The 23,526-nt window shown below is 47.3% G+C and overlaps 1 protein-coding gene and 1 long non-coding RNA gene across 2 annotated transcripts in view; both read left to right on the forward strand.

The window, feature by feature from the left end:
* LOC115641038 (zinc finger protein 850-like) overlaps positions 1-23,526 on the forward strand; it is a 110,357-nt gene that overhangs the window by 84,272 nt on the left and 2,559 nt on the right. The window lies entirely within an intron of this gene.
* On the forward strand, positions 15,886-23,384 carry LOC115641043. Its single transcript, XR_003998006.1, has 3 exons — positions 15,886-16,118; positions 17,233-17,654; positions 22,979-23,384. It is a non-coding gene; the product is annotated as an uncharacterized LOC115641043 (long non-coding RNA).

The raw sequence follows: 23,526 nt of genomic DNA on the forward strand, positions 1-23,526 counted from the left end.
ACAGTGAATGAGATTCTTCCATCCTAAGTGCAGAAGTCTGCACTTGTCCTTGTTGAACCTCATCAGGTTTCTTTTGGCCCAGTCCTCTAATTTGTCTAGGTCCCTCTGTATCCTATCCCTACCCTTCAGCGTATCTACCACTCCTCCCAGTTTAGTGTTATCTGCAAATCCATTCATCCAGCCCATACTTCTTTAACTTGCCGGCAAGAATACTGTGGGAGACCATATCAAAAGCTTTGCTAAAGTCAAGGCATAACACATCCACTGCTTTCCCCTCATCCATAGAGCCAGTTATCTACTCATAGAAGGCAATTAGGTTAGTCAGGCATGACTTGCCCTTGGTGAACCCATGCTGATGTTCCTGATCACTTTCCTCTCCTCAAAGTGCTTAAAATTTCAATGTCACATGAAAGTGAGAATAGGCATTCTCACAGCGCTGTTATAGCCAGTGTTGCAAGATATTTATGTGCTAAAAATTTGTATGTCCCTTCATGCTTCAGCCACCATTCCAGGGGACATGCATCTATGCTGATGACAGGTTCTGCTCGATAACTATGCAAAGCAGTGCAGATCGACTCATATTCATTTTCCTTATCTGAGTCAGATGCCACCAGCAGAAGTTTGGTTGTTGTGTTTTTTGTTGTTGTTTGGGTTCTGTAGTTTCTGCATCAGAGTGCTGCTCTTTTAAGACTTTTGAAAGCATGCTCCACACCTCATCCCTCTCAGATTTTGGAAGGCACTTCAGATTCTTAAACCTTGGGTCAACTGCTTTAGCTATCTTTAGAAATCTCATATTGGTACCTTCTTTGCGTTTTGTCAAATATGCTGTGAAAGTGTTCTTAAAATGAACAACATGCTGGGTCATCATCATCTGTAGGAGGAATATCTGAGCTACCTTCAGTGAAATGACTGCCCTTACTCCATCCTCAGCTCCTGCCAGGACCTGCTCCAGGAACCACGCAACAGGATTCAGAAAGTAGAAGGGAATTGTGCAAGGGAAAGAGGAGTTTCAGGGGGACTATGAAATGGTTGCAGTGGGGATCCCCCTTTGTCTCTCAGGAGATGGAGTTACTATGAAGGAAAGGGGTAAAAATATAAGGAGATGGAGGGAGGGGACAGGCAGTGTGAAATCTGGTAGATTTAACTACATCTGTGCAGTTAGGGAACTACCAGTGGGGGAGAGAAGCTCAAGATATTGTGTGTGTGTGTGTGTGTGTGTGTGTGTGTGTAGTCTTCATTTCAAAGTCTAATCTCATGACCACTCACCCTAAAATAAGCCATGGGGTTCTCTCCAATTCCACAGTGATTGTTAGAGATCTCTCCAAGGACAGGGACATGTTTTCTCCATCAGACATTGAAGGTTTAACAAGGCTTGGACTGTGTATATGTTTAAAAACTTTTCCACACTCCTGTCCCTTCCTTGTAAATCATGTGAAAATTCCTGAAGAGATCCATGTGGGTCCAGTGCTGGGTTTACAATGGCTCCAGTGGCTCCATGGAGCTGGACCCATGCTCAGAAGGGCCTGCTCTGCTTGCACTGTGCCCTGAGACCCCATGGCTCCCCCACCCACCACTTCTCCTCTCGGCCTGCCTGCTGACTGGTCGAAGACTCCTCTCCACCCCCTGGCCCCACCCCCCTGCTCCTCTGAGCCCCCTGGTCTGACCCCAGTGCACCTCTGGCTCCGAGCAGTCTCTGCTTCCTACCACCTGTGGGGCCCCATCTGTCTCCCCGAAGCTGAGCCGTCTGGGACTGGTGCAGTCTCAGCCAGAAGTGTGTGAGGAGAAGACAGTGTGGAGGGCTTGGCTGGGCCCCTTCAGGCAAGTGCATCTTGAGGGACCCCAGCCTGGGCAGGTCCTGGCCTGGCTGATCACACCACTTCCAAGGGGATGGAGTGATTCCTGGCCCTGGGACCAGCCCTGGCTGCGCTGCTGGCTCAGCCTGGCAGACACAGTCGCCTTCCAGCACAGCTGGTGAGTGCGGCCAGGAGGCAGGGCTTGCGGGAGTGGGTCTGTGAGGTGTATGGGGGTGTGCGGGGCTGTGACGGAGCAGGGAGGATCTGTGTATGTTGGGGCACTAGGGAGTGGGGGTTCTGGGCAGTTGTGGTGGGGCTGTGGGCAGGGGTGGTGTTGTGCAGGGTGCTGTGCATTTGTGGGTGGGTCTGGGAGGTTACTGGGCATAGTGGGTCCAGGGGGCCTCTGGCCATAGGAAGTCAGGGGTGTTGGGCAGAGGGAGGCACTGTGTGGTGTGGCATGGGCCTGCCCCTGAGAAAGGGCACACTGGCAGCACTGGGCCAGGCAGGCCACTGTACATCTGGCAATGGCTGGTTGTAAATAGTGCCTTCGCATTGGGTGGACCAGGGCCGCCCTTGCCATGCCATGTCCCATTGCCTCTGGCTGGTCCCTCGCTCCAGGGACCGACCTCCCTGCACCATGCTCTATTGCCTCCATGTGTTGTACTTAAAGTACTGCACAGGATCTTTTCAGGGCGAATAAGGCAAAACGTCACATTTAATAGTAACACATGTATTCATTAACACTGTATCATATGCATATGCCGATTTGGATCGATGCTCACATGTTGACAGGGCCGGCTCCAGGCCCCAGCGCGCCAAGCATATGCTTGGGGCAGCATGCTGCGGGGGGCGCTCTGCCAGTTGCTGGAAGGGCAGCAGGCGGCTCCAGTGGACCTCCCGCAGGCGTGCCTGCAGAGGGTCCACTGGTCCCGCGGCTCCGGTGAAGCATCCGCAGGCACGCCTGTGGGAGGTCCACCGGAGCCGCGAGACCAGCGGACCCTCCGCAGGGACGCCTGCGGGAGGTCCACTGGAGCTGTGGGACCGGCAAGCAGCAGAGTGCCCCCTGAGGCGTGCCGCCGTGCTTGGGGTGGCAAATGACTAGAGCGGCCCTGCATGTTGACAAGACGAGACCCAGGGTCCTCTGCAAGACACCTCACATTTATAGCAGCTTCTCTCTTATGCAAATCTGTACCAGCTTCAAAATCTGTATCTGTGTCCATTGGTCCTTTGTCCAGCTTTCTTCTGGGTGTTGTTTTAATGCTGCAAAGAGGGTGTTTCCAAAAGAAGGTGCTTGCTTCTAACCCAGAGGCCATCAGTATGTCTGCTGGTCTTTAATGAGTCCACTTGACAGGTTTTATTGTCCTCGGGTCTGGCTCCCAGCTCCTCTCCAAGGATTGAGGCTGTCTGGAGATGCTGCCTTCCATGCCTTGCTCATTCACACCTCATTCATTCAATAGGGCAATTGCTTAAGGGAGTGTGCGGGGGGGCATCTTGTTCTACTGCTAGCAAAAAGACATTTGTCTTCTATCTTATTCTATCCTTAGGGGCTATAACATTATACCAAGGGCAAAGCAAAGTTTATGCATGAGGCTCTGATACAAAGTCTCCATATACCAAGGCTCTATATGAGGCTTTGATACAAAGTCTCATGAAAACAGAGGTCACACAAATATGTTTGGCCCCTGATCCACAAATATGTTAATCCAGTCCTGTGAGAATCCACTGGCGATTGCACCCTCAAATTTTTTGCTAATCTTAGTAAACTGAATTCTTTCTCAAGGGCTCTGGGCACAGCAGAAGGAAATCCTTGTTTCAAACTTTTGTGCCGCAAAAACTGTTTATTTCTTTAAAATAGTAATCTCTCAACGCTTCCATGGATTCACGGCAGTTTAAAAAAATAGGCTCAACTGGTGAGAAAAGCCCTTTCAGGTTTCATCCTCGCACTCTCCGAAAACCATTTGAGTTCTGAGCTGAGCTCCCAAAGCCTGAAGGGTCAAAAACATTGTCATGGGTGGTTCAGGGTATATGTCGTCAGTGCCTGAACCACCCATGACAAGCAAAGGGAAAAAAATTGTTTCTTGCTGTCATGGTATAAACCCCTACTCTGAACCTTAGCGTCCAAAAGATGGGGTACCAGCATGAATTCCTCTAAGCTCAATTACCAGCTTAGTACTTGTAGCGCTGCCACCAACCAGGAATTCCAGTGCCCGGTACACTCTGGTCCCCCCAAAACCTTGCCCGTGGACCCCCAAGACCCAGTCCCTCTGGATCTTAACACAAGGAAAGTAAACCCTTTCCCTCACCGTTGCCTCTCCCAGGCTTCCCCTCCCTGGGTTACCCTGGAAGATCACTGTGATTCAAACTCCTTGAATCTTAAAACAGAGAGGAAAATCCACCTTCCCCCGCCCTTCTTTCTCCCCCTCCCAGACTCTTCCTGAGTGAGAAAGTAATCCTAACACAGAGAGAAAATTAACCTTTCTCTCCCCCTTCCCTCCTTTCTCCCCACCAATTCCCTGGTGGATCCAGACCCAGTCCCCTGGGGTCTCACTAGAATAAAAAAAAATCAGATTCTTAAACATGAAAAGCTTTTAATTAAAGAAAAAAACAGTAAAAAATTATCTTTGTAAATTTAAGATGGAATATGTTACAGGGTCTTTCAGCTATAGACACTAGGAATACCCTCCCAGCCTAAGTATACAAGTACAAAGTAAAATCCTTTCAGCAAAATACAAATTTGAACTCCTTCCAGTCAAATATACATTTGCAAATAAAGAAAACAAACATAAGCCTAACTCGCCTTATCTACCTAGTACTCACTATTTTGAACTTATAAGAGCCTGTATCGGAGAGATTGGAGAGAAACCTGGTTGCCCGTCTGGTCCCTCTGAGCCCCCAGAGTGAACAACAACCAAACACTAACAGCACACACAAAAACTTTCCTCCCTCAAGATTTGAAAGTATCCTGTCCCCTGATTGGTCCTCTGGTCAGGTGACAGCCAGGCTCACTGATCTTGTTAACCCTTTACAGGTAAAAGAGACATGAAGTACTTCTGTTCTATTAACTCTTAACTATCCGTTTATGACACTTGTCTTTTTTCAATGTCACCGTATGTCTACTGGTGCTGCTAGCAGATGTGGTGCTGCAGCGCTACACAGCAGCATCCCCTTCCCTTCCCTTCCCGATGACAGATGGTACAGTAGGACTGGTATCTGTCATTGTCATCCTGTGAGAGCTCCGGGCTGGCCTCAGTGAGGTCGGCTGGGGGCACCTGGGCAAAAATGGGAATGACTCCTGGTCATTCTCTTCTTTAAGTTTCGTCTAATGGAGATTCACTCCTGCCTGGAATATCATGGCAGCTGGAGGCTGCCCTCCCCCCCCCCTCCTTTGATCTCTGCTTGCAGAGACAATAAAGTTAGTGTTGTTTCTTATTCATGCATTCTTTATTACTTCATCACACAAATGGGGGGATAACTGCCATGGTAGCCCAGGAGAGGTGGGGGAGGAGGGAAGCAATGTGTGATGTTGTTGCAGGGGCATCCCCTAGAATGGCATGCAGCTCATCATTTCTGTGGGATGTCTGGGGCTCTGACCTGGAGTGGCTGTTTGCCTCTCTGGTTCTTTTAGTAGACTTGCCTGATATTCTAGGCAGGCCTGAGTCTCCATTAGACAAAACTTAAAGAAGAGAATGACCTGGCGAGTCATTCCCATTTTTGTCCAGGTGCCCCCGACCGACCTCACCGAGGCTGGCCAGGAGCACCCATGACAGAAGCAGATGGTACAGTATGACCGGTAACCGTCATTATCAACTTGCAAAGCAGCAGACGGTACAGTAGGGCTGGTAACTGTCTTTGCTAACTTGCAAAGGCAAGGGGATTTTGCTATGTAGTGCTGCAGTACCACGTCTGTTAGCAACATCCAGTAGACATACGGTGACAGTGAAAAAAGACTGAACAGGCTCCATGGCTGCCATCTATGGCACCTGCCCGGGCAATCCAGGGAAAAGGGTGCGAAATGATTGTCTGTCGTTGTTTTCACTGAGGGAGGATTGACTGATGACATTAACCCATTACCACCTGCGACAAATTTTTGGCCCCATCAGGCATTAGGATCTCAACCCAGAATTCCAGTGGGTGGAGGAGACTGTAGGAACTATGGGATAGCTATGGGATAGCTACCCAGAGTGCAATGCTCCGGAAGTCAACTCTAGCCTCGGTACATGGACGCACACCGCTGAATTAATGTGCTTAGTGTGGCCGTGTGCACTCGACTTTATACAATCTGTTTCCAAAAATTGGTTTCTGTAAAATCGGAATAATCCCATAGTGTAGACATACCTTAACAAAAGCCAGCATGGCAGGTGAGGAGCCACCTAAACTAGCCAATCAGAGATGCCAACAAAAGGGGTGTGTGCTAAATCATATCCCTTTCTTGGAGATAGGCGCATAAGTCCAGGAACAAGGGATGCACTTATCTCTCTTCATTTCATGAAAGGGAACCCCTCTTCTAGTCAGGCAGTTTAGTTGCCTAATCTGTTTCTTGTGGGAATGAGGCAGGTACCTGCCTTGCCCCATACAATATAGAGGAAGAATGAAGAGATAGAAATGGTGCTTCTGCTACTGTGCACCTTATAACTTTTAGCCCATTGGTTAGAAATATGGGAGGCCCAAGTTCAATTCCCCACTTCCTGCCAGCAAGAACTTGAACAGGGGTCTCCCTCCTACTAGGAGAGTGCTCTAATCACTGATCTATGGGATATTCTCACAGGGGGCTGCCTACATTCCTTCTAATTATTTTACCCATAGATTCCAAGGGCAGAAGGGATCACTGTGATAATTTAGTTTGATCTCCTTGTGATGGGCACAGACCCACTACCGTGGCACATCCTACTGGTTGCTCCAGGAGTTAGCTCTGTCCTAACTGTGGAGCGCCCTCAACGGGTGGTGTCCCACCCATTGTGAGCCCTGCTGTTCTGTCCAGGACCTGCATTGCTCCCTGACTTGCAGCATCCTCTTCTGGACACAGTCCTCTGGCTGTGCTCCACTTGATTCTCTCCCCTTTCAGGGGTAACAGCAGTCCTTTGGCTTGCAACTGTCTCAGTGCCAACCACAACCCAAAGTCTAGCCCCTCACTTCAGGGCAAGTTGCAGTCTGTAACGGCCATGCTCCTCCACAGCCAGGTGCAGTGCAAGGTGGGGACTCAGGTCCACACACTACTCTGGGTCCTGGCCGAGAGACCCTCTAACAGCAGCCTCTCTCTGCCCTCCTTCTCTCCTCTTGTCTGAATATCTTCCCTAGGCTACTTCCCCTTTAGCCCCTTGCACCTCCTCAGCCTGTCTAGTCAGTGGCTGCAGCCTAGTAGGTTATAGGCAGGAGCCCTCTCTCTACTCCCCTGAGCCTGCCCAGCACTGCTCTGACCGAGGCATTCCCTCCTTACTTCAGAAGCCAGCCCTTCTCCCTTACCAGTCAGGGAAAGACTGCCCTCTTTGTTGCTAGGCAGCCTTTATATAGGGCCCAGCCTGGCCCTGATTGGCTGACTCTTTCTTTGCCCTGATTTGCTCTCCACAGGCCTTTGCTGACTGGGTGCTGATCTGCACAGCTTCTCTGGCCTCTTGTTCTAGCCCTTTTCCTCATGGAGTGAGGCACTACATTCCTGTATAACACAGATCATACAACTTCCCCAAAATAATTCCTAGAACAGATCATTTAGAAAAACACCCACTCTTGATTTAAAGGTTATCAGTGATGGAGAATTCACCATGACCTCTTGGTAAATTGCTCCAATGTTAAAAAATTGACTCTCAAATGGGAAGAAGTAAGCTAATCTCATTTGTGAGTTTAACTCTCCACAAACACACACCCATGATTCTAGGCAACAGTTTCCTTCCAAAATGTGGGGAAGCTGCTGCAGTTCAAAATGGTGGGGAGGGGGTTTAAAATCGGAAATGTGAGATTTTATCTCAATATTTGATAATATGAGAGGAAGGGGACAAAATCTGAGGGGAAATTTAGTTAGAAGCTCCTGTGGCAATCGGGAGGCAGCAGTTGAGTGGGGCAGGCACATAATTTATGGTGGCTAGGGGGAGCTGAGGTAATGACTCAGAGCAGATCAAGTAGGAATGCTTCAGTAGCCCAAGGGCACTGACAACTGTAAACAACTGATAAACTTATATGGTCAAATGCCCACCCAATAACTCAGCTCTTAGAACAGAACAAACCCTCCCTTCACAACTCACCAGATATCTGTAAGCATTCATCCCTCCTCCCACACATACATCTCTTTTCTCTGCAAGGTAGCCATAGATACTTGATGCAATCATGATGACCTCTGTATATATGCACTGTTCATATTTTTAATCTTTATCTCTCTTGACATGTAACAATGTCTGTCTCGGTAGGTACAGATAAATGCAAATGAATAGATAAGAGAATGAATATAACTGGCCACTGTAGCACCATATTTTGGAAGCTGTTTATCAGTCTTCCCGATACCGTGAATAAACCCCCTTCAGTATTGTTTGTGCTTGCCTGATTCTTGGGGAAAAGAATCTTTTTGCCTAACAATCCCAAACAGACAAATTGCTGCAGTTAAAGAGGGTGGGAACCCCCAAATCTGAGGGTGTTTTAAGGTCAATAACAGCATTTGACAATGAAACAGAATAGAACAAAGCCTGAGGAGATCTGATATTAATATTTGATAAATAGAATGAAGGGGTGGAACCTGAGGGGATTTTAGATCAATATCCAATAACAACAGTGAGAGGGGGAAATCCAAGGGATTTGATCAGTGTGTGATAATTAGGGGGAGGAAAGGACAATAGCTGAGGGGATTTTCTGTCAATAGTCATAAACTAGAGAGAAATGGTAAAATCTGAAGAGGAAATTAAGGTTCCTATCAATATTTGATAATTAGAGGAAAATAGGATAAAATCCCAGGTGGTTTTATACCAATATTCAATCAATAACTAGAAATTGATTTCTTTCACACACCCCACCCCAGTTGCCTGAACAGGGACACAGGAAGGGCATTGGCGGCGAGTTATATTCTCTCCTGGTGCCTGGGCTTCAGGAATATTCAGGGCTGGGGGTCCCTGCTCCACCAATATTTGGAGCTGAGTCTCTCCCCTGGCCCTGCCTGAAGCGGGCCCTGGCCCTCACCTGCCACCACCCCCTGCGGGTCCACCCACCGCCTGCCTCAGAGCCCCCCAGCCTGAAGGAAAGCAGCATGCAACTCTCCCTTGCCTGCTTGCATGGCTGCCGGCTGCTGCTGCTGCCTAAGGGCTATAACACAAGAGCAAGCAGCACTGACAGGCTGAGGCCGCGGCTGCTGCAGCACCTCAGAAGGGGACGGGGAGGCACATACATGCTTGGCAGCCCCTCCCATTAATAATCAACAATGGATAAATTCTTAATAAAGTTACCCAGAGAAAAAGAAGAAAAGGGTAATTCATCAAGTGATGGCCTAAGTTCGACACCCAGCTTTCAAACTGAAGTTATACAAAAGAAAGATGTGGCATATCTACAAGATAAGAAAAGGAGTTTTCAGCAATCTTGGCTATCAAGATTTAAGTGGTTGGAGTAAATAGCAAATTAAACAGAGCTTTTTGCTCAGTCTGCAAAAACTGTTCTGAAAAGAAGATCTTAATATCTTCTATGAAGGCCAAGCCAACATTTATTTCATCTGGATTTCAAGATTGGAGACATGCATTGCGTGGTTTTACATCACACGAAAAATCCTCCTGTCACAAGGAAGCGGTAATGAAGGATGCTGCTCTGCAGTCACAGGTAAATGTTTCTGCACTAATGTCAGCCAGTTGCAGAAAAGAATCACAGTCAGCTAGGTTTGCACTGCACAACATTTTTACCAGTGTTCAGTACCTAGCTCAACAAGGAATAGCATTACGTGGACACAATGAGAGTGATTCAAATTTGATGCAGCTCTTGTTGCTATGCAGTACAGATTCTGAGGAGCTGAGACAGTGGCTTAATCGTACATAGGGCCGGTGCAACCACTTAGGCAAACTAGGTGGCTGCCTAGGGCACCTAGTGCTTGAGGGCACCTAAAAGCCCGCTCAGGCGAGGAGGTGGAGTGGAGGTGAGCTGGGGGGGGGGAAGGAGAACCGCTCCTCACCCCAGATCACCTCCACTCTTCCTCCTCTGCTGAGCACTCAGCTCCCGCTCTAAGTCTCCTCCAATCGGCGCCGCAAGCCTGGGAGGGGAGGAGAATTAGATCAGCGCCAGAGTGCTAAGCGGAGGAGAGCTGGGGTAGGCTCCCCAGGCGGGGTTAGCTGCTGCAGAGGGGGGCGGGGTTAGCTTCCGAGGCGGGGGGCTCCCCGGGCAGGGTTAGCTGCCGCGGCGGGCAGTATTAGCTGCCGTGGAGGAGGGCAGTAGCTTGCAAGAGGGGTAGCTGCTGTGAGGGGGGGCTCCCTGGGTGGGGTGGGGGGGTTAGCTGCGTGGCTGGTGGGATTAGCTCCTGCTGGGGGGGAAGGGGCCTCCTCGGGTAGGAGGGGTGGGTGGGCATGGTTAGCTGGGGGGCGGGGGTGACGCAAGGTGGATGTTTCGCCTAGGGCGAGAAACTTCCTTGCACCAGCCCTGATCGCACAAAATACAAGTGGCTGTCACGTGAGGTTATTAACAAAATAATTGAAATGATGGCAGTGATGGTACTAAGAAAAATTGTGCAAAAAATAAAAGGTTTCTAAGTTTTTTTTCCATTGTAATGGATGAGAATACCGATTTGTCAAGAAAAGAACAAGTAAGTTTTCCTTTAAGGTTCTTTTCTAGTGAAGACTGGGAGATTTATGAGGAGTTTATTGGGTTTTACCAAACTAATGCAATGGATGGTGCTTCTCTTTTCAAAATCGTGGAAGATACACTTCTCAGGTGTGATTTGCCCATTTCTGATTGCCAGGGGCAGTGTTACAATGGAGCCAGTAATGTGTCCGGTAGATTTACTGGGGTCCAAGCCAGGGTGAAGGATCGAGACCCAAAAGCAGAATATGTGCAAAGTGCTGCACATTCCCTTAACCTTGCCATGCAGGATGCCCTGCATAATATTCAAGAGTATCATTATATGTTTTCGATGGTGAAAGATCTCATCAATGCCTTCACGGAGTCACTAAAATGTATGGCAGTATTCAGAGAGTATTCAGAGGGGAACCTTCTTTACGAACATTGTGCCCAACAAGATGGACACTAAGGTTCAGTAGCACTAAAACACTGCTCCACAACTACAAGGCCATGATGAACTGCCTAGATGAAAAGTTACTCTTCCAATGAATTTTGCTTAAAATGTAGTGGATTCTCGAAGCAACTTCAATCTTTTTCAACATACTTTACACTAACAGTTCTTGTGAAAGCCATGGGTCCTGTAGAAGAAGCTAATGCAAACATTAAAGCCCAAATGTGTCATTGACAAGTGTTATGAAGAAAGTTGTAAGAGGTGTTGAGTGAGGTGCGTACCGACTCATCATACAATCACTTCTGGGAAACAACAGTAGAGAAGGCAAGAAATCTTTATTTAGATGATCCTACACTCCCGAGAAAACACAAGCCACCAAGATGGCTCAATCATGGAAGCCTTCCTCACACCGTCAGTGACCCCCAAAGAATATTTTCATCAAATATATGTTGAGATCATTGATGCTTGCAAAGTTGCCATTGAACAGAGATTTTCAACAGACAGCTTTACATTCACAGTAAAATTGGAGAAGCTTGTAACTGAGGCAGCAAATGGCTCGAAACAAGACATTGTCCCAGTAAGTGAAGCTTTCCATGGTGACATTATTTCTTCATTTAGAAATGTTAAGTGATATTTGCAGATTGAGAAATTGCCAACTTAATTCAGTGAGTGAAGAGAAGCAATTTCTAAAACAAAACAAAGGCTTGAGTAACATGTTGTCAGAAGTTACAATTCTCCTGAAATTATTCTACACAATTCCGACTAACACTTGCCCCACTTGCGCTGACTGAAAAATTATTTGCCAATTACAATAGGCCAAGAACATCTAAATCACTTGGCATTTCTGCACATTCATAAGAACTTTACCTCTGAATAGGACATTGCAAGTCTCCTGGATGATTTCATTTCAAGAACCAAACAACGACAAAAAGCGTTTGCTGCCTCCTGAAGAACATCGCAAAAGAAGGGGCTATCTTTGTTTTAATTTTAGAAAGTATTTGCTTTTGAGGGTTATTAATCAAAGAGAGTATGGTCATTTCCATATTCAAAAGACTATTAATAACGTTGATATTCTTAGTTAAATAATTTTTCTTACAATAGTGACATTGTGCAATAAAGAGAAACTTAAACGCTTACGGTTTCCAGTCCATTTTTATACTATTTAATAAAATATATATTGGCTTACAAGGCAGGAGGGCAGGAAGGGGAGTGGGGATTAGACCCATTCTGAGCACCACCAAAAATTATACAAACCTGCCGCCTATGGTGAAGCGGGGAGGGATCCGGAAGTTTCCGTGGCAGTTGACAGGGGCAGCAGTTGGGGAGGGACAGGTGACTGGCAGCTAGTGGATGGAGGGAGCTGGATTGGGCTGGGGTGGGGGGCAGTCTGGGGCAAAAATCTGTCTGTCAGCCTTTGGTTTAACTGACAACTTGGGGACACTGTTCCTCCAAACTGGAAAAGGTTCTTGGCCTTGGTGTTTACTAAATATGGGGCTAGCCACTTTTAATCAATAAAGATGATTTTTCATAGACATAACAGGGGTAGCAATTTGACTGTCAAACTTGGGGGGAAGTTAAATCTGGTGAGTTAAATTCCCATCAGGAATAGTGACTATGGGCAAGAGTTTCCCTCCAAAACTGGGAGAATGTGCTGCTCTTCAGAGGATGTGGTGAAGGGAATATAAAATCTGAGGGAATTTAATGTCGATATTTGGTAACTGGGGACAAAATAGGCAAAATACTGTGGTGATTGTTTTCTTCCTTTAATCAATATTAGGTTCCACTGTGGATAAATACTTAAACAGTCAGAGAGAGAAAGAGAGAGAATGACTCTATAGTTCAGTGGTTAGGGCATCCACCCAGAAGGTGGGAGAGCTATGGTCTAGTTCCCCTCCAGAATGACTCTTTCATTATTTATCCACAGTACAATAGCTTCAACACCGGGGAAGCTCTAAGAGAAAGCCAATATTACGCTAATATTTAAAAAGGGTAAACAGGAACATCTGGCTAATTACAGGCCTGTCAGTCTGACATCGATTCCAAATCAGATAATGGAGCACTGATATGGGACTTAATTAACAAAGAATTAAAACAGAGTAATGTAACTGATGCCAGTCAACATGGGTTTATGGAAAATAAATCCTGTCAAACTAATTTGACATTTCTTTTTATGAGATTATGTTTGGTTGATACAGGTAAGAGTGCTGAAGTAATATAATTAGACTTCTGTACAGCATTTGACTTAGTATCTCATGGTGTTTTGATTAAAAAACTAGAAAGATATAAAACTAATATGGCACACATTAAATGGATTAAGTGGCCAATCAATAGGTCTCAACATGTAATTGTAAATGTGGAACCATCAACCAGTGATTTTGTTGCTAGTGGGGTCCCACTGGCACTGGTTCTTAGCCTACACTATTTAACATTTTTATCAGTGACCTGGAAGAAAACATAAAATCATTACTGATGAAGTTTGCAGATGACACACAAATTGGATAGGTCACTGATTCATTGTGATCTGGATCGCTTCGTAAACTGGGCACAGGCAAACAATATCTGTTCTGATACAGCTAAATGTATATGTGTACATCTAGTAACAAAGAAAGTAGGCCCTACTTACCGGATCCTGGACAGGGCACTCTATCCTAGGAAGCAATGACTTTGCCAGAGATTTGGGGATTGTGGTGGATAATCAGATGAATATGCACTCCCAATGCAATGCTGTGGCCAAAAGAGCTAATGCAATCCTTGGATGCATAAATAGGGGAATCCTGAGTAGGAAGTAAGAGATTATTTTATACTATTTGGCACTGGTGCAACTGCTGCTGGAGTACTGTGTCCTGTTCTGATGTCCATAATTCAAGAAGGAAGTTGATAAAAAGGACAGAGTTCAGAGAGGAGCCATGAGAATGATTAAAGGCTTAAAAAACATGCCTTATAGTGATAGACTCCAGGGGCTCAATCCATTTAGATGAACAAAGAAAGACTAGGGGTGATTTGATAACTCTATATATGTGCCTTCATGGGGAATAAATATTTAATAATGGGCTGGTCAGTGTAGCAGGCAAAGGTATAACAACATCCAGAGGCTGGAAGTTGAAGCTATAGAGATTCAGATTGGAAATATGGTGTAAATTTTGCTCTTTGTGTTCATTAAAATCACCATGTTGGCTGAGGGGAAGGAATTGGCCCTGAATCTCCTTCTCTAATGTGGCGTTTTCCTCTCCTTTCGAACTGCACTAGCTTCCCCTTGTTTTGGAGGGAAATTTCCATCCAGGGCAGGCGCAGAGTGGGTTTAAACTCTCAAGTGATAAACTTTCCACTGCATGTTTTGGGAACCAAGTTGTTTCCCCTGTTATGTCAGTGAAAATGTATATGTTTGCTGATTAATGTGACTTGCCTCATTTAATAAACATCAAAGCCAGGAGCATCCCCCAGCTGAGGGAACAGTGTCTCCCAGAAGCTAATAAGGCAGTTGACTAAACACTGACTGATATTTAGCTCATCCCCACAGCTCAACCCAGCTCTCCCCAGCCATGAAGGAACAATCACGTGCCCTTCTCCCCTCCCAACTGTCCCAGGACCTTTTGACTCCATCCTCCACTTATGCTAATATGGCATCGACCGGGGCTCCCAGGTGCCTGTATCAATGGCAGGGCCAGGGTGTCCAGAGGAAAAGAACCATCATATCAATAAAAATATCCCCTGAGATTTGACCCCCCCCTCTTAATTTTGGAAACTTCTGGTTTTGGAGGGAAAATATTTTCTGGAGCTGTGTATATGTCTATGGCGGTGGTAAGGGGACCAGATGGGGTGAAACCCCATCCCCTATAATCAACTTTCCCCTCCCATATGGAAATCAATGCTTTCCCCCCTTACGTCAATAAAAATCAGATATTAGTTGTTCACTGACCTTCCCTACGTAGGCAGTGTAAGATGCAAGATATTCTTGATTTTCATGGCCTTGTTGGGAGTTTGTAAATGGTGGGATAGGCTATGAAAATGTTGTGACTTGGCAACTTTAAGAAAATCCATACTGGCCAGACCGAAGGTCCATCTAGCCCAGTATCCTGTGTTCCAACAGTGGCCGATATCAGGTGCCCCAGAGGGAATGAACACAATAGGTAGTCATCAAGTGATCCATCCCTTGTCGTCCATTCCCAGCTTCTGGCAAACAGAGGCTAGGGACACCATCCCTGCCCCTCCTGGTTAATAGCCATTGACGAACCTATCCTCCATGAATTTATCTAGTTCTTTTTTGAATCCCGTTATAGACTTGGCCTTCACAACACCCTCTGGCAACCAGTTCCACAAGTTGACTGTGTTTTGTGAAAAAATACTTCTTTTTGTTTGCTTAAACCTGCTGCCTATTAACTTTAACTGGTTAAACTATTTTATAATGTATTCCTTTGTCTTTTTAAAGGAATTCAGCATCTCTAGGGGGCAGCCACAAGGTAGGATAGAAACACAAGTCCAGGGAGTGGATTACTTGTTACTAGAGCAATGGTCTCAAACAGAATTTGAATAAGAGATCTCTCCTTTATTTATTAATTGATACTTGACCGGTTTGAGCCCTCAGGTCTCCCACATGCCTACTCTGATTTCCCACAAACCTGCCAGAAAGATATCTGGCTTGTGAGATTTCAGGTGGGTTGCTTTACTTTTGCAGAGTGCAGGGTTCTATATCCGGCTTACAATGGAAGGCTGTAGTTTCAACTATAGCTATGGAGAGATGAGAGACCAGCATTGTTCCACAATATACATTTGTTGACCTGATTCCTTCCTGTGCTGCCTTTCTGTCTCCATTTGGGAGGGAAGAGAAGAACGTTTTGATTAGCTGTGGCCACCAGGGGGCTCTGGTTCTTATTAAGGGAGGGAAGCTGCGGTCTCCATTGCTTTTTTTGTCCAGAGCCTGATGATCACCGGCTGAACTTCCTGGTCACAGGATGCTGTTGAATCCCTTCGTAATTGGGATACCGGGCTGGGGCGCTGCTGCTGCTCCCCAGCGGAATCTGTGAGGGGAGAGATCTGCAGTTCCCCCGCCTTCTATGCCCAGCCCGGGGGGACTTTCTGCGGCAGCTGGACCCAGCCCCTGGGGCAGCCCCGGACTCTGCCGACACCAGCCCCTGAGCCGGAGCCTGCAGGTGAGGGGAGAGACCCGGGGAAGGGCTGGGGCCGGGCAGGAAAGTGACTCTGCACCGACGGCCCCTTCTCGCCCCAGCTCTGCTCCCGGGGGCGGGGGTCTGCGAGTCCCAGAGCTGCTGCCCTCGCTGATCCCCCCGCAGGCTCTGCCCCCCTGAGCGCCTGCAGGGACCGAGTCTCCCAGCCGAGGGGAGGGGAGGGAAGAGGGGGCAGGAGGGAGACGGGGAGAGACTGGTAGGGGCAACAGGAGCAATCAGTGGGGAGGAAGGTCCCGGCTCCCAGCCCTGCCCAGCTCCATTCCCTGCAGCACCCCGAGGCACATTGACTTTCCTGGGGCGGAGCTGGGAGAAGAAAAGCCAGTTCCTGCCTCTGTCTGGTCTCCGTGCTGCTGGGGGGATGCGCTGCGCTGGGGACAGTGTCGGGGGACCCCTATAGGTATATCTCCCCTGCATTGTAAACCCAGGTCTGTGGGACCCGAGTCTGCAGACTTGGTGTTCCTAGGCCCATGCTTTTGCATCCACACTGTATGGTGTACTGAGTTTATGATTTCTGGACCTGAGCCTCACAACCTTGCTGACCCAAGTCAAAACTTCTGATTCTGGGGGCATAACCCAGCCTATGATGGTATTCCTAACAGCTTCCCTAGCTGATGCTGCTCTAGGCCTCGGCGCATTGTGGGAAAACTTGACTGTCTATTCTGTGGCACTTGACCCAAAGTTGCGTCAGCCCGCCAACACATCCAGCCGCTTGCTAAGCCGTATTCACACTGCCTGCAACCAGCGCTAGTGTAACCCACACACCACCTGGTCCCCACTAGTGGCACTGAGACCACTTAGAAATTAATGAGTCTGCTCTAGACTTAGCTAAGGGCCATGTGGCTTTTTGCTCATGCCGTAGAGGCTCATGCATTTAGCTCCAGAAGTCCCAGATTTGATGCTGCTCGCCGAGGACTGCGGTTTGTCGGTGTTACACTAGCAGCATAGATGAAGCACTGCTGGAAGTTCTGTGGCCTGTATTATACAGGAGATCAGGCTAGATGTTCACAATAGCCCTTTCAGGCCTTGGATGTAGGAATCTATTGAACTGGTGCAGCTTCCACTTTTACTCCTGTTTCAGGAAAGAGGTGGAGCATCCCTGAGATACTGTGGACGTTGCAGTGGTGTTTTCTGACTTTCTGAAGACACGTCTCAAAAGGAGGTACAGACATTCCAGACTCCAACTGGCAGAAGCGGCTTATGACTTGCTGTTGCCACAGATTCTCCATATATAGACCTGTGCTTCTGAAGCAGGGCCATAAGTACAGACTGGTGGGACCACGTTGTCTTGCGGACCTGGGAAGACCAGGAGGGGCTCCAGAACTTTCTCATGGAGAAGCAGAGATTCCTGGAGCCGTGTGATCAGCTTGCCACAACCCTCTTGGGTCAGAACACACACATGAGGGAGGTCGTGCTGGTCCAGAAGCAGGTGGCTATAGCCATCGGGATGGAAGTGGACTACTCCTGACTGCTAGAGGTCCATGGCTAACCAGTTTGGTGTGGGTAAGTCAAAGGTTGAGGTGTGTGAGGCCATCAGGACTATGATTTACCCATAAACGTCTCTGAAATAATTGCTGGTTTTGAGAGAACAGGCTTTCCAAATTGTGCAGAGGCCATCAATGCCCCCCTTGCCCCCCCGCCGTAGTTTGCCCTCTTCAAGAACCACCTGAATACATAAACCACTAAGGTTACTACTCCATCATTGTTCAGGCCTCATCGACTACGTATGCATATTGATGGACGCTAATGTTGGCTGCCCTAGCAAAGGGCATGATGCCGGGTTTTCCACAGATCAAGACTTTACCTACAGGCAGGCAGGGACAGTATTCCCACCAAATAACATTGTTGTTAATGGAGTACCTGTTCCCACTGTTGTTCTAGGGCAGGGGTTCTCAATCTTTTTCTTTCTGAGCCCCCTCCCAACTCCACAGCTCACCTGTGCCACAACAACTGTTTTTCTACTCATCCAGTAGATTAAAATTCAGGGCCGGCATTAGGGGGTAGCAAGCAGGGCAAATGCCTGGGGCCCCATGCCACAGGGGGCCTCACAAAGCTAAATTGTTGGGCTTTGGTTTCAGCCCTGGGCAGCAGGGCTCAGACTTAGGCTTCAGCCACTGACAACGGCCTTGGGCTTTCTGCCTTGGGCCCCAGCGAATTTAATGCCAGCCCTGCTCTTTGGTTTATTTTGGCAGATCCCGTGAAACCTGCTTGCGGCACTGTTCTAGGGGACCCTGCGTACCCTCTTTTGCCATGGCTGATGAAAATGTGCCCTGATCTCAGAGGGCCAGACAAATGATTTAATTATACCTTCAGTTTACTACCTTTGGGTTTACAGTCCTTTTAGGTAGTCCACTTTCTGGAGGACATAACAGTTCTGGAGATTCCTGAATGTCAAAGGGATCTTCTATTCCAAGATGCCTGAAGCAAGTCATCTAAATGCTTGCTAAAGAGCTTTTCAGGCTTATAGTGACTGACCAGCACATATACAATTGGAGGGGTCTAGTTACCTTCAAAGGAGGCCCTAGAAAGTATGCCCTGCTGCAAAATGTGACCACTCATCTGGAGTTCCTGTACTGAGAAAAGTTTGCAATCATCAGGATTGGTTGAAAATTCATGGGGAAATCAATAGGATGTTGTGTTTGCCTGCAGATGTATTGCAGCCTCCCTGAACACTCCCTGAAATAATGCAATGACCCAAGAACAGCTTGGCCTCACAACACCGGCCCATATCATACTTCAGTAACAAAGGATTACAAAGCACTCCCTCCCCGGAACATTTATAGACTCATAGTATGGGGCCTGTGGATTACATACAACCTCCTGGTTTATATCAGGCCTTTCATATGGCACCCATGGACTGCATACTCCCCTCGACCCCAGTCTTGCATAATCGTTCAGGTAGCTCAGGATGCTCTGGTATGGCCAAGTCACACGGTGCGGCATACTGTCGGGGAGGGCAATGTAAAATTCTTAATTTCAACACCCCAACAAAACAATGTGCACGTGTCTAGTACAAATTTTTACCATAGCTTTTCCCTTATCGGTATCCCTTTTGAATTTCACATGGGGGTGGGAGTGGGGCTGGGGGTAGGGCTGATGCCAAGGTACTGGTGTGCATTCTGTCAGCTTGTAGTAATAATTTAATTCGGTCATAAGCTGGGAATCCATCCCATGTGTGTTTTAATAACAACAAACTTGGAGGCAGAAACTTAACGGGTTCTGGTGCTACTTCTGCCTCTTCCACCCGTTCTCCTTCAGGCATGCTGAAACAACTCCTCCGAGTATGGATCCAGGATGCGTTGCAGCTTTTCCAGCAGCAAAGCATCCCCAGGGACCTGCATGAGCATCAGAGATACTTCCTGAGCTTGATCCAGAGTCGTCTGGCTCTCCTGGGGTGCTGCCTGAGACTCAGTAGATTGTCATGCACTGCTGTGGACTCAGGGCTTGCTGCAGTTCCCAGCACTAGGTTGAATTCCTTGTCTAAGAGACAGGTAGAGAGAATTGTGGTTGTCATCCCTGACTCCTACTAGTTGGTCTCAAGCCACCGGATTCATTCTCTGCATTGAGCAATGGTCCAGTCAATCTCCAACATTGCCAGCTTCTCTGATATGTCCTGGTACACAAGATCGTATCTGGTACTCTCGCTGAAGTCAAGCATCACACTTGCCTCACACCAGAGCATAACCAGGATCTAGCTTTGTTCCTGTGACCAGCTAGCAATGTGCTTGGTGGAGAGATGGCCTAGGATATCTTCTTACTGGCCATAGCTAATGCAGGAGATGGTAAACTGTGCTTATAGTTCAGCAGTCAGAATAAAAGGGAAGGGTTAAATGCTGAGCCGCTGGATGTGAACCAAGAGGGGTTGTTTCTGGTTCCTGGGAATCAAGTGGGTAGTGTTGGGTTAGAAGGGCTGAGAAATACTGGCCCATGAGATTTCAGGAAAGCATTGGCAGACTTTCCAGACATGAGTCTGGTGACCTGGCCTTGATCTATGTTCAGACTGCAAAATGACTGTGCTTGGACCTGAGTCCCAGTGGGACTTGGGCTCAGACCCAACATCCCTGGTGGGTCTTAGGACTCAGGTCCTGACGATTTAATGACCCAAATCAGAAAGATTTGTGTGTGAACAGTAGGAGGGGTTTGGGCTCAAACCTGTGCCTGAATCTGGGTTTACAATGCCATGTAGCTGTACTCAAAGCAGCTCCTTAGATTCCACTCTTTTCTGGCATTTGGTTCAGAGACCCTGTTACTGAGGAGTGCTTAAAAATGTTTTTGTGCATTTCGTTTTGCTGCTCTATAATAAAGTGAACAAGCATTTTCCCAGCGTGGCAAAGTCTAGAGCGTCTGTCTGCAGGAAAAGAGCGTAGGGGGAATTGAGGTGTGAAAAGGCCTAAAGTCCCTTCAGAAACAAACTTGGTCACCCTTCTCACCCAGACAGGCTGCAGAATAACATCCTTGTTTCACCCTGATGGTCCCATCATCCCAGGGGCGTGGAAGGGAAATGTCTTCAGGGGAGCCAGCTCAGGCAGGGATTGTCAGGTAGCTGTTGGGGGAGAGGGGGGCGCATTCATAGGGGGACAGGATAGTAATAAAGACTTATTATGATTATGAATTGCTTAAAACGAGGCATTTTCTTTTTAGGAACAACTGTTTGGGATGGGGTGGGAATTCCCTGATTCAGAAACCAGAGCCCTGAAGTGCCCATGGATGGATAGGCAGGTGCTTCTGGGAATAGTTTCTGGTCCCAGAGAGGCAAAAATCCAGAGCCTAAAAATACAGCAATGAGTGTATCAGAAACAGCTAGATAGGATAACTGTCCAAGTAACTCCAGGGAAGTCTCACAAACGCCTAGTCCTGCCCAAGCCCAAGCTCAGACACAGCCTCCCAGCTCCCAAGATAGACCAGACCAGAGAAACAGAAGTACCAAGACCTGAGGACGCAGCTGGATTCATTTGTCATTGCAAAGAGCATTGTAAAGGCACAGACACTGTTTCATAACTCAGCTTTTCTACTGACAGCAATTTGTGTATTATTGTTTTGGTTAATGGGCACAGAAAATTTGCCTTTGAGACAAATTAAATTAATGCCACTTAAAACCAGCGCCAGCAGCACCCAATGTCCATCCCCCATAAACGCCAGCCCCTTCCTCCTCAAAACCAGGTCAACAGCTCAACCGTGCAGAATCCTCTGAACAGATGTGGGCTGTTTTGGACCAGGTGGAATGAGGAATAGATTCCAAAGTGTAAGGGAGAACCAGTTGCCATGCTCTGTGGTATGGAAAGACATGTGTCCAAAGGACAGACTCTGGGATGGAGGGTTCCCAGCACATCTTTTTCTGTCACTGGCATAAGAGAAGGACTGTTTCTATTTATGGAATGGACAAAATTTGTTTGCAAAGTCTGTTCTTCCCAAATCCCCAAATTGCTGATTACTACTGAGGGGACTTTTCATCTTCTGGATATTTGGTGACATCATTTCCCTTGCTGTAGGTCTGGGCAGTGATTGAGTCATGTCCTGCGGTGTCTGGAGATGCCAGAATCCCCTACAGGGGGTGCAACGTGTCTCTCACTAGGAAACTTCCGCAAAGGGCCTCTGTTATTGCTGAGGGGTAATGATGCAGTAGCATGCAGACGCCATGAAAAGTGTACTTTGTGTGCTGGTGCCTGCCGGTTCTAATCTGACAGGTGAATTTTCTCTGGAGAGGAAATGTGATCTAGGAAAGCAGCCTGGCACTCTTGAGATTCAGTGTCAGTTTCCTACTCTGCTCCAGATTCTATCTGTGATGCTGGGCAAAGTGCTTCCCGGGCCCCAATTTGCCACCTGTAAAATGAGAATTTTTTTTTTTATTTGCCTAGGAGCTGCTGTTGTGGAGCAGGACCCTGCTGTGCTAGGCACTGTACAAACAACAAAAAGACAATTTCTGTCCCAAGGAGTTTGCAATCTAAGTAATAGTAATAGTTCTTCTCTATCTCACATGGGTGCTTTGAGGATAAATAGATTATGAGGTGCTGAAATACTAGGGTGCTGGTGATCAGATAAATGATGGAAATATCTAGAAAATAGCGATTAATATCAGATTGTCTACTTTTTGCAGTTGTTTTTCTTCTTTTTGACATGCCTGCAAACAGATGGCAGGATTCTCAGCTATATTCATAAGGATTACAGATTTCCTTCTTTATTCTTGGTTGGCAGGTCATTCGGATTGTGACTCTTACAACTGCATGAACCTCCAGGTTTTTTGGGGTTTTTTTTGCTGGGCCTCACTTTGAAAGTATTTCAGGCTGTGACAACACTCCCCAGAAAAAAGTGATTGCAAGTTACTGTACATACTCATAGGAGCACTAAGCGAAGCATATAATCATTATCTCTGCAGTCAAAAGCACTAAAACCTTTCAAAAAGTGAAAAGCAACAGTATGGTAGTGCCACCCTTACTTCTGCACTGCTGCTGGCAGTGGCGCTGCCTTCAGAGCTGGGTAACCAGAGAGTGGCAGCTGCTTTATTCCCCCCTCCCACTCCTATTCTCCTTTCCTCCGTCCTCTATTTGGGAACTTGAAATATGGTAACCCTAGCAAAGGATCTAAAGGTTATCACAATATTTTTTGTGATCGCAGAACTCCCCTTACAATAGCTTTGTGATCCCCTTTGGGGTCAGGACTTTAAGTTTGTGAAACACTGCTATACTCCTTTTGGAACTCAGTTGTGCAGCTAATGTGAGATGCCCCATTCTCAAAGAAACTGGGTGTAAAATCCTGGAACGTTCTTTGTTGGAAAGACACAAAGAATGTGTAACAGATCCTGATCTCACATATTTTCCTTCCCTCTGCAGGATTTCTGATTCACCCTTTGTGATCTCCTGGATGGAATGAGGCGATGAGCTGTGAGTCCCAGATCTTCAAGGATTTGAGGGACTGGAGATCCCAGGAGGCACGTGCGCCAGTGGGGAACTCATTCAAGCAACTTAGAAGCCCTCAGGTGCGTGAATTAAAAAGCTAGGATTCCTGCCTGGAGTTCCCCCAGTTCTGCCTGATATCACCCCAGGTCTCCAGCAGATATTGTATCCTCCTGGCAGATGCTGTTCATGGCTTCCTACTCACCCTTGTCAATAAGTTCCCTCCCTTCCCACTTCCTTTCTCTGGGGGTTCAGACAGGCTGAATTGGCAGGATTGGCTCCTCTTCTCTCTCCTCTGGGTGAATTGGAGGGTTTGGGGGGGATTTGACTCTTGTTTTTCATCCCTCATGATTATTTCACTCCCTTTGCAGTTTCCGTTCCTGAGACTCTTGTTCTCCCTGTCAGAGGCAAGGACTCGTGTCCGGATTCTCTCCATTTATTGCAGCTGCAGAGGGGATGGTGAATGAGGATGTGGAGGACAGTCC

This window comes from Gopherus evgoodei, unplaced genomic scaffold (genome assembly GCF_007399415.2).
Source record: "Gopherus evgoodei ecotype Sinaloan lineage unplaced genomic scaffold, rGopEvg1_v1.p scaffold_33_arrow_ctg1, whole genome shotgun sequence".
Taxonomy (NCBI): domain Eukaryota; kingdom Metazoa; phylum Chordata; order Testudines; family Testudinidae; genus Gopherus; species Gopherus evgoodei.